General features: G+C 35.8%; 1 pseudogene; it reads right to left on the bottom strand.

The window, feature by feature from the left end:
• Positions 1 to 1521: 1521 nt before the first annotated feature.
• On the bottom strand, positions 1522 to 2799 carry LOC116098032 (annotated as a pseudogene).
• Between the last annotated feature and the right edge of the window lie 8201 nt (positions 2800 to 11000).

Here is an 11000-nt window from a genome sequence, read left to right as displayed (position 1 = left end):
TTACTTTGCTATCGTTTATCTCAAAAATAATGGAAACGGTGGGCATGATGGCTCAGCAGGCAAAGGTGCTTGGTATCTGCTTTGCTTTTTTCTCTGGGGAAGGGGAAGCCTATGTTGTCTTTCATCAAATTCCCGGATCTTTGACCAAAAAGAGCTCCCTCCATTCTAGAGAAAATAGCTATCATTTATGACAGTTACATCTACCAGGCACTGTTCTAAGAGTTTTGTTGGTTGATTTTTGACACAATTTAGTTTACGCTGGCCCACGACTCACTAGGTAGATTAATTGTGCCTCAGGTTCCCAAATTTTGGGATTACCTCTGAGCCTGGCATATTCTAAGAAATTTCTGGGCATTATTGGTCTGTGAATTAGTTTATAAAATAGGATTTATTCATTCCCATTTACAGGTATGGAAACCAAGGCAAAGAAATAGGCATACGTTCACACCAGCCAGCAAGAGCAAAGGGTTGCTTTAGTGTATATTCTAACCAAATATACCTTGGATGTCACCTTTTGGTACCGTTCCTTTAGACAATCAGCATGTTGTTTTTAAATGCCTTTAAGGAAAGCACTTTTAGGTACACTGCAATCCAGTGTTTTATACTTGGCTATACTTCAAACCTTCAGTATGTTTACCTGACAAACTATTCATTCTGATATGGAGCACTTCTCTGTTGTCCTCTTCACCCTTTGAATGCTGCTCTGCTAGATGTATCTTCTTCAATAAGTGACTTGTAATTCTTCATGGCTCTTTGGGAGAAACACTCAGTATTGCATTTAAGTTCAAATGACTAAGACAAGTAATATCTAGAATGGACTCGTAGCAAACCATAGAAACTCCTGTTAACACTTCTGGTAAAAATTAGAAAAGAGCTAATGCAGCTTTCTATTGGAGTGCTTGATGTATGGACATTTGCTTTATTTAATGTCAACAAAAGCTGATAAAATGATTGCTCCCACAAATAAGTCATAGAAACATCACCTATTTGAAAGAACAATACCATTCATTACAAAATTTAATTGTAAGAATCAAGCAATGGTTATTGGTGAAACCAATCTACTTTAGTAGCTCTAAAGTGTACAAATGCTAATTTTTACACAAATGTGACAAATACCAGTTCAGCTTTCCTAACACGTCAGGATTTATATAAACTTGATTCTGTGCATAAGGGAGAGAGAATGGCAGTGTGGTCATCAATAATTAATCCAAAGGCATAATTTCCCAAACAACTTTTAGTAAGAAATTATAACTTTTTAAATGTCTAAAATTACATAAAACTCAATCTATTTTTCTACCTGAGACCAAAACAAGCTTTTTTCATATCTAAACATAATTCTTAGTATTGAGGTAAATCTGAAGTCACATGATACACTGTAAAAGTTTCCCAAAAAATTTGAAGCCCTGCTTTAGTGAGAAAATCTCATATTTCATATATATATATATGTACATCTTTTAAAGGCTACTGACAACTTCATGAAGTTAACAGGCCTACAATGGGACCATGCTATGACTCATTGTATGAGAATAAAAGGCTGTCATTTATATAGTGTTCCGACATGTACAATATGAAACGGAATCCAAGAACCTATGTATATACACACAAATCACTCTGGGTTCAGAAGTGAAGCTCTGTATTCTCCTTTGGAGCAGAAGCTGAAAAGCAGTGAAATGGAATAAAACACATGTGTGAAAGCTGCTACCCTAAGGACTAACCTGCTTATTTTTATGACCTGTAGTTTCTTTAATGAGTCAACTTCATTTCTTGTTCCTTCCTCTTGCTTTTTACCATGATACCAAAACCAAAAAAACCAAAACCAAACCAGCCCACCAAAAATGACAAAAGCTACTTATGTAGCTGCCTCCTTCATGGCTCTTTGGCAGTGCTTCCAAATCTTGAACACAAAAAGAAACTAAAGGAAGAGATGAAGAGACTGCATGATGTATGGAGAGAAGCCTACGAGAGTGAACTGAGAAAGACTGTAAGGAAGCCTGAGCAAGAATCTACCCCAAAGAGACAGAAAGTAACAAAGTAGGGAGGCATTCCTCCTCGGTCCTTCTCTCACAGCCTTTCTAACTCTGAATAAGAAATGACTCAGCAGGGGCTAGAGGACTGAGTTAACAGGTAAAGAATTACAGCAGGGCTTTAGCTATCAATGAGTTTCTTTGCTCTTGTATTGGCAATGTCAATACGATTCTTGTTGGTGTCGGCCTTTTCTGTGATCTTCTGTATTTGCTGGTTTTGAGCATCAATTTCATTGCCCATATCCAAAGCCATGTTCTTTAGGTTGTCTAGGATGCTGCCCACTTGATTCAGGTTCTCTTCCATCTCATCTTCTCTGGCATCATTAGTTATACGTTTGATGTATCCACCGCTGGCTGCTCCTGCAGTTTGCTGAGGCTGACCATTTGTTATCCGACTCAGTTGCTTAGACACTATATTGCTAGGCGAGTTGTCACCACCATCTCCCCATGTTGCCTTATAGTTCTTTCCAGACTCAAAGTTCTTTGTCCTATTACAAGGGCAGACGCAGAGGCCACAACACTTGTTGAGTTCTGTTAAAGTCTTCTCTGCCTCTCTCATGTCTTTATTTATTTGGTCCATGCCTTCTTCTATGCGATTTAGTTGTTCCCCTTGCTCCTCCAGCATAGTGATGGTCTTGATTCCTGCATCCTGAGACTCAATGGCTAAACCCAGGATTCTCCTCGTGCTTTCCAGAGACTCATCAGTAACTTGGTGAGCCCGAAGCTGAATTTCTTCTGGTGACAGATTATCCATGATGAATCAAAACTACTGGACACAGAAGCGGAAGTATGGATATTCCTGTTTTTCCGGCCACTCCTCCTCAGCCTCCGCAGCTCTCGGACTTTCCAAGATCGGAAAGGGTGCACGCGGGCGCGCGAGCACACATGCGCCCCATGAAATACACTTTTAAATATGATCCACAAGGGAAACTCCATTACTTAACATTGATTTTGATAGTTCCTCTTTTTCCTAGTGAGTGTTATTAAGAAATGGTATCATGTAGCCTATATTGCCTCCGATTTACAATGTTACTGAGAATGCCCTTTAACTCCTAGCCTATCATTCCAAGTGATGGGATTACAGGTGTGCACTATCATACATGACAGGACTTTAATAATATCATACAAAAAATGCTCTTGTTCTGCTATGTTGGCCCTGCATGTTTATCTGTTTCTGTGATACTTGGTAAAGTCTATACAACATTTACATTACATGCAGCATATATATGAAAATTATGTATGTGAAAAAAGAAAGTCTACTTGGCACAATATACTTGGGAAATAGATCTGTTTCCCTCTTAACAAATGTCCATGATGTAGAAAATACAATGTGAATCAGAAGGTCACATATGCTTATTCTTGCAAAGATACTGACCAACTATCAAAGATGGAAGAATGAAAAGAATAAGTGTGAAACACTATTGTCTTTTGTTTGTTTTGAAGTTAAATGTCATTAAAGCAGCAAAGTATGTGTTCCTTATATTCACATGTGCATTCCTGCTTAGTTTGTTTCTTGAGTTAGTACTGATTTATGTTTAAGAGGAAGGGCTACAAGTGGGTATCATAGAGCTGATGTGTAATAATAGAGAAGATCAAAACAGTTGTTTGAAGGTTCTTGTGATGAAGGAAGTGATAGTAGGTAGCTACTCAGACTGGTGGTGTGCAAAACTCCAAAGACATTCGCAACCTTCTCTGTCTTCCACTTTTATTTTGTCTGCAATGGCTGGCAAGACTACATGTTTACAGATGATTGCAGGAACATTTTTGACATTATGTATTTGCTGAAGTGTTTTAAAATGAGAAGTGTATAAATAGTTGCATATATTTGATAGATAAATGATTGTCTAACCTTGTGTTTAACATGTTAAAAATTCCGAGTGGTTCCAATGGCCAGCTGACTGTACAATAAGCCACTTGACATCCTTCTGGGAGAGAAAGTCTGTGTTCTGGGTTTGTGTCCAGGACTAATTAAGCATATGCTTCTTTTAAGTGATAATTATTCAAAATGATTCTTTCCTGGTTTACGGAACAGCCCACTTAAATCTTTTAAATTGGTTTGCTGGGGAGATGCCTTGACCTTCCTCCATTTAAAAATAGGCTGGTATTCTACGTTTCCCAAACTAAATCCTTGCCCACATCAGAACAATTAACTGAATAATTGCCCTAATGGATTTTAACCTCACTCTTCATCTTAATGGGCTGATTGTTAATGTGTGAAGATACTGTAATAGTATCTTAAGAATTTAGCCTTTGACTTCCACAGCTAACATCTACTATGCATCCTCCTCTTGAAATTTTCCTTACTAGAAATGTAATTATTGTTGGAAGTTTGAGATGTAATAAGTGTTAAGAGTAAGACACGTGGAACAAAAAAATTTATGTATGAGAAATAAACATTCATTAAGTGACAATACACTGGAAAAATTATAAGTAAAAATTACTTTAGCAGAGAGAGTTTCATTTTGTACCACTGGATGGTATTAAACTCACAGAGATCCACCTGCTTCTGTCTTCCAATTGCTGAGATTAAAGGTATGCTATACTATGTACAGCCATAAATTCTTTTTCAAAATATTCTAGAATCTCTGCCTTAGTCACTGTTCTATTACAGTGAAAATACATCATAACCAAGGTACCTCTGATAAAACAATGAATTTAATGTGGCTTTCTTAGAGTTCAGAAATTTAATCTAGAATAATCATAGCAGGGAACATGTAGAATATAGGAAGGTATGGAAGAAGTAGCTGAGAGTTCTACATCTGAATCTGCAGGGAACAAGAAGATAGATACTGAGCCTAGCTTGGGCATTTGAAAGCTCAAAGCCCACCCCCAGGAACATACTCCCTCCAATCTGGCCATATCTACATCTACAAGACCACACCCTTAATCCTTCTCAAATAGTGCCACTGCCTGATGACTAAGCATTCAAATATATCAATCTATGGGTGCTATTTCTATTCATAGAGCCATACATACTCTCCCTTCCTTCTGCCCTCATTCTCTTTCATTCTTCTCTCCTTCAATTTCCCTATATACATACATACAAGTAGATGCAAGTATATACATATAAGTATATAAATAATTATGTAAAGCATATATAAGTAATTATTTGTAATACACACAGATGTATATGCATACCATATGCCATTTCATTATAATCAAGACAGCCAAGGTTGCATGAAAATAGTTAAAATGACCAAAGCCAAATAACCTTACTATAGAAAAGAATTTCTCTAAGAATTTGCTATTTTTCTTAAAGGAACTGTTTTTATTTTATTACTAAAGTTTATAACTACTCTCATTCAAAAATTTAAATTATAATGCTGAGACTCTCAACACTGTCTAGTGAAATGTGACTTCCATTCACAATCTAAATAAAGGTTCGCTTTTACCTGGTGTTAGAAAAGACAAACTGTAGAAGAATCATGTGATATCATATTCCCTGTAAATTCAGTTTTTCCTTTTGAAATGCTTGCTATTATGATTATTTTATAATTATTTGTGATTTTCAAAATATTGACTTTATGAGATTGTGTTCAAAAAAATTATGTAGTATCTTATCTGTCTTTTTCCTTTGATGGCAAGTTAATTTTTATCTATTCCAAACCTTAGGTCCCTGGCATCAATATACTTGAGATGTAAGTGCATTATGTTCTTTACACAGTAGTTATCTATTCTTCATATGCCTCTCTAAGGGACCACAACCATATTCTAGTGTATAGTCATTTCTGTGGCTCACTGCTGTCCCAGGTAACTGAAAATGTATGCAGACAGAATGTGGCTAAGAATGGTTTAAAAGAAGTCTTGCTAGAAGTTCAGTACTTGCTTTGTCCAGAGATGAAATATTATAGTTTTGGACTATAGAAGCACAAGGCACTCTATATTCCCTCAACTTTTTCCCATATGTTGGAAGGTCATTTCCAACCCTTTACTTCTCCCATGAGGATTTTGAAACTCATACTGAAAAGGTACATTCCTAATACCAGAATAAAGCAAATGTTTGCAATCCTGAAGATTAACCATAAAAAGGGAGTTTGAAAAAGCAGACCTTGGAAACCATATCCCACACAGGGATTTATTGCCCTTAAGTAATATTCTCACCTAGAAGCACTGGTCTATATTCCTATCCAACTGGCAACAAAATCAAATAGCCCCCACAGCTACATAAACACACAGTTTAGTTCTTCTTTGGATCTTCACTTTTTATAAATTTTCCATTTTGCATAAAATACATATTAAATTAATTGAAACATTTTTCTTCTTCTTAATGTCCTGTGTTACAGGAAACACAGGCATTTAGTGGAGGGGTATATGCTTCTTTCCCTCAACACCATTTTCCTACTGGTGGGATATGATATCTAGCACACTGAAATAATAAACCAACAATTTGGGGAGAGATATTTAAAAATTTTGGAGTAATTTTATTAGGCATTTTTTTGTCTTGTTCAGTTTATTATACTCAGTCATTGCTTTAAAGGACAGATTTGCTAGTTACACACATGGCAGAGCTGTGACAAGATGGTGCCAAAATAAGTATAAATAGGACATTGTAATAATTGTAGATATGGGAACAAGTTCATTTAACAAATATGACTGTGATGTGATAATACTAATAGGTAAAAACTTTAATTTTTTTTAATTATAGGAGGAATAGAATCAAGAGAATTTGAGAGTAGAGAATTCAATACTTCTTCAATTATGGTAGTTATCACATGATAAATAGCTCCTGTGTTATGAATAAATGCATACATTCCTGCTTGTGAAATTCTCATAGACTGCTACAATTTTGTAATTTTTTTCTTCAAAATTTGGTTTTCAGATAAATATTTAGACAAATAGTGAATTTTGGCTACAAACAAAATAAAAGTACATTTTATTGAAGATATTAATAAATCACCTTTGTTACTTTATAGAATACTACCATGTTCCTTTTACTATTTTATATTATTCCATATTAATTATAAATAATTGGGATCACTATGAAATTTAGATATTATATTGACATATATGACATACATGTTTTATTTGGTTACATTTACCTTTATTATTTTCTTCCTTCTCCATTCTCAATAAATGTTTTCTCTTCTCAACTAGTTATGCTATACCTTCATATTCTTTTGTTTGTTTTTGGTGACCAGTGAGTTTCAGTAGGTTGTCCAGAGAAGCATGCACACCTTACCATAAAGAAAATAGCTCACCATCATCAATCAAATTTATCTGTACACAAAAGTTGAGTCCCTATGAGCTCTTCTCCATTTTTTACACTGTCGGCAGGCCCAATCTTGAGGAGCTCGTGTTCAGGAAATCTCAGATGCTGGGCGTTCAATGGTGGAACAGCCATGTCACACTCAGCCATCAGCATTCCTTATTTCCCTCTCTGGTTCTTCCTTTTCCATTCTTTCCACCTGTACACATATATTCTTTAATGAACAAATGCATTTGTTTTAGACATAGAAAGTGGATAGTAATACCTTCCTAAATCTGTGAATGGGTAATTTCAATGTTATTTGAATTTTAAAATTAATAACAATAGTCTCAGAATGGAAACGTTGATCATTTCAATACATATACAATTTACATGACTGAAAATTGTCTTATACAATGTCATGTTAGTATGTAGATTTTAAAGAATTCACTTATATTTGTAAAAGAGATTGCTATATTTTTTAGACTGTCAAAAAAGTGAGATGATAATACTCAGATTATTCATATGACTGACTTTTATTTGGTCAGTGCTCTATTAATTCCCTCATTTTTTGTCTAGCCATCAGTATTTACTTTAGACCTGTATAGCTTGGGAGATAAAATCAATTGCTCATAGTTATTTTTGTCTTAGGTTCTCTATTTCTGTAGCTGTATTCCCAATACAAAAAAAATGTTTAATTATTTTTCCTGATTGTTAACCCCTAAGGTTAACCTTGAAATTTTAATCACTCTTGTACCTCATTCTTCATTTTATAATCGATTTAAAACTTGGATATAGTTTATAATTGATAAAGGTAATTTAAAAATAGTTTCCACTTAAGTGGTGTAAAACAAGCATCTTATAGTCTTAAACATTTTAATGCACATAAGATTTGATGAACTGTTTTAGAATGAATATAAAAGTGTTCTAAACTCTAAGCATTGCAAGTATATTTTCTTTTTTGTTGTTGTTAATTCTTAGTCATTTCCTTAGTAAATAGTTTTTTACCATTTTATATCAAAACACATTGTACACTATTTATTATGCTCTTCTGACCTCAGCACCCCTTCCTCTCTACAAATCCCTTTTTCTTATATTTTAGATTGATTTTGTTTCCTATGCCCAGATGCCAACCAAGGCCTGGGCTTGTTATGAGGCATGATAACCTCAGGAGTTGGGGTTACTAGTAGATGTACAATTGGATATTTTGCTTTTTCCTCTCCAATCTGTTGGTTGCCTAAAGATTTGTACTAATCTGAGATTTTTAGAACAAAATATTAGAATAAAAGATTAGCAAGTTGCTAATCTTCTCCATAGTTGTTTTGTGGTTGTTTGAATAAGAAAGCCCCATACTAGGCACATACATTTGAACACTTAGTCACCAAGAAATGGCACTATTTGGGAAAGATTAGGAGGTGTGGCCTTATTGTAGAAAGTGTGTCACTAGGGTCAGCTTTGGATATTCCAAATTCTATACCATACCCTCCTTCTGCCTCCTACCTCTCTACCTATGGATCAGGATGTAGCTCTCAATTACTGCTCTGATGCCATATCTGATAACGCTATTGGACTAATCCTCTGTAATTGTGAGCAAGCCCCAATGAAATGTTTTTTCTTAACAAAGCTTATTTGGTCATTGTAGGTTTAGATATTTTTATATCATACTTTAGTAAGTATTTTTATATGTTTTAATGTCCCTTTTAGCCTACCACCCAGCAGAAGTAGTGAAGAGCAATGGTTACTAGAGCAAAGAAGAATGTGGACTTATTTAGAAATATTTTTTTGGAGCAAATCTAATCTGTGCTGTCAGGATATCAGTAGTTTAGTTTACAGGAATCAACAGCAGCTGCTTGAACAATTTGTAAACACCATTTACAAATCAGCTATGGCAGCACTCATAAACACCATTCACGAATAAGCAATGATAGGTCGATCTGCAAGACTCTGTCAATCTGCGAGGTTGTGAAAGTGATAAAAAGCTGCCATTGGCCATAATCTGCAGAAGTGGTAAGAAGCCACCATAACACCACCAGAAAATTTTTGGTACGTTTCTATGAAATCATGGCAAATGATGACCAACAAAGAATGGTAAGGCATACCAATAATGTCTAGTGTAGTCCACTGTCTATCATATATACATCTATTTATATCTTTCTAAACATCACATGTTCTCTTACCTATATGCTCTAGCAAAATATCACATGTCCTTTTTCTACACTTTCTTTAGTAAAACACCAAGTAGCTGGGCAGTGGTGGCACATGCCTTTAATCCTAGCACTTGGGAGGCAGAGGCAGGCAGATCTCTGAGTTCAAGGCCAGCCTGGTCTACAAAGTGAGTTCCAGAACAGCGAGAACTACACAGAAAAACCCTGTCTCAGAAAACAAAATAAAACAAAATAAGACACATCAAGTATTAGTTCTTAGTAAAACATCTCACATGTCCACTTTAGCAAAAACATCCTCTCATAAGACAGTTTCTAGAAAAATATCACATGACACAACTGAGTTTTCAAAGAAACCAGTAATTTCTACTTCAGGACAGAGTGTTTCTTCACAGCAATTTAACAGTGACTAAGAAAATGGGTAATTGTTATGTGGGCCTGACTTCTGTCTGTCTGGTGCCATCATACAAAGTTACAAAGAGTTCATGGCTTACATGTCTATGTCCTACATAGAAGATGGTTGTTTTGTGAATGCCCCTCTTCATACTTCTACTCTTACTTTCTAATTCTTTTTTGTAATGTTCACTGGGCTCTGCATTTAGAGAGGGGATATAAATATCATTTTTTATGGCTCAGTATAAAGAGGTCCTTTATTCTCAGCATCTTATACAACTAGGGTCTTTGCATTTATCTCTGTTCACTGCTATGAGAGATTTTTCTGTTTAAGGATAGCAGTTGTGCTTGTCTCTTGGTATAAACATAGGTATACAGAATGTAGGTTGATGATATATAAATCCAGTTAAATAGCCATGTAAGATATTTTGTCATACATAAGTCAAAGACTTCTTCAGTCACAGGTTTTGAGCCAGATTTATAGTATTTGTCAAGCATTTGGGGAATAGCCCCAAATCAAATTAGGGAGTGATTGCTACTCTATTACAGCTATGCATAGATAAACACATCTTGCTTAGCAGATTTGTAGTTTGGTTGAAAGATAACACAACTGGAAAGATCTAAACCATCATTGTATTTAACTAATGCAACTACCATATTACCATGTTGCACCATGGAAGCCAGCATACAGAAATAAATCCTCCCGCCTATTTTCTATTTGACACTGCTACATCTTATATCCATATAGGATGGTGTCTGGAGCAATGGAGTCTTATCAACTAGTTCTTGTGAGTAACTAAGAGAACGTGCAAGAGCTTATATTTTGATTAGCCCCCGTCCTTCCTTACCAATAACACTTACCAAAGTGTCCCCTACTTGGTATTGAGGTTTTTTGTTTAATGACTGTACTGGCTGGTTTTGTGTGTCAACTTGACACAGGCTGGAGTTATCACAGAGAAGGGAGCTTCAGTTGGGGAAGTGCTTCCACGAGATCCAGCTGTGGGGCATTTTCTCAATTAGTGATCAAGGGGGTAAGGCCCCTTGTGGGTGGTGCCATCCTGGGCTGGAAGTCTTGGGTTCTATAATAGAGCAGGCTGAGAAAGCCAGGAGAATCAAGCCAGTAAAAAACATCTCTCCATGGCCTCTGCATCAGCTCCTGCTTCCTGACCTGCTTGAGTTCCAGTCCTGACTTCCTTGGTGATAAACAGCAATGTGGAAGTAAGCTAAATAAACCCT

Source organism: Mastomys coucha, unplaced genomic scaffold, assembly GCF_008632895.1.
Source record: "Mastomys coucha isolate ucsf_1 unplaced genomic scaffold, UCSF_Mcou_1 pScaffold20, whole genome shotgun sequence".
In the NCBI taxonomy this organism is placed as follows: Eukaryota; Metazoa; Chordata; class Mammalia; order Rodentia; family Muridae; genus Mastomys; species Mastomys coucha.
This window is presented reverse-complemented; position numbering and strand designations above follow the sequence as displayed.